This window comes from Myotis brandtii, unplaced genomic scaffold, assembly GCF_000412655.1.
Source record: "Myotis brandtii unplaced genomic scaffold, ASM41265v1 scaffold293, whole genome shotgun sequence".
NCBI classification, from domain to species: domain Eukaryota; kingdom Metazoa; phylum Chordata; class Mammalia; order Chiroptera; family Vespertilionidae; genus Myotis; species Myotis brandtii.
Genome location: NW_005361201.1, coordinates 2,086,155 through 2,087,045, shown reverse-complemented (window position 1 = coordinate 2,087,045; position 891 = coordinate 2,086,155).

Genomic DNA, 891 nt, shown 5'->3' with positions numbered 1-891 from the left:
AGATGGTCATCACGATAAAATAGTGCAACTATTAAGTTTTAGGAAAAAAATATCAGACTTATAGTTCCAATACCAAAAAAGAGCAGGTGGAGGCAATGGTATAAATCCTGCACTATTCAAGCTCAAGACCCAGGAGAGTTTATTCTAGTTATATTTGAATATTTTCCTTTCTAAATAAGTTAAAAAAATGAGTGAACTTTAAGAACATGAATAATAATAATAATAAAAAAACACCAACAACCCAAGATGCCAGCTTTTCTACTTTCAAGTGAGATATCTTAGTTGCCTAAATGGAAGATGCCAAGAGGGCAAGCATAGGGTAACTGCATTTGTAGTGGAACCCATTCTGTTTGAGATTTGGTTGTCTTTTATTTCTGGAATCAGCTGTTGGATCCATATCTCTGACCAGCCCAGGTCCTAACTCACATGCAATGTTAAGTCATATCATTTTCTTGGTTTTAAATGCTCATAAATTATATGGCACACTACCATGATAATATACTTTTTAAAATAATTTTACTTCCATTTTATTGTGATAAAATATACATCATAAATTTTATTATTTTAACCTCATAGAGTGTACAATTCAGTGGCATTAAATACATGCACAATATTAGGCAACCATCACCACTATCTAGTCCCAGAACTTTGTCATTGTCTCAAAAGGAAACCTCATATTTGTTAAACAGTCATTTCACTCAGCCCTTGGAAACAAATACTCTACTTTCTGTCCCTATGGATTTTCCTATTCTGGGTATTTCATAGAAATGGAATTATACAATATGTGACCTTTTGTGGCTGGCTTCTTTTATTCAGTACTAGAGGCCTGGTGCACAAAAATTTGTGCACTCGGGGGGGGGGGGGGGGCACTCAGCCTGGCCTGTGCCCTCT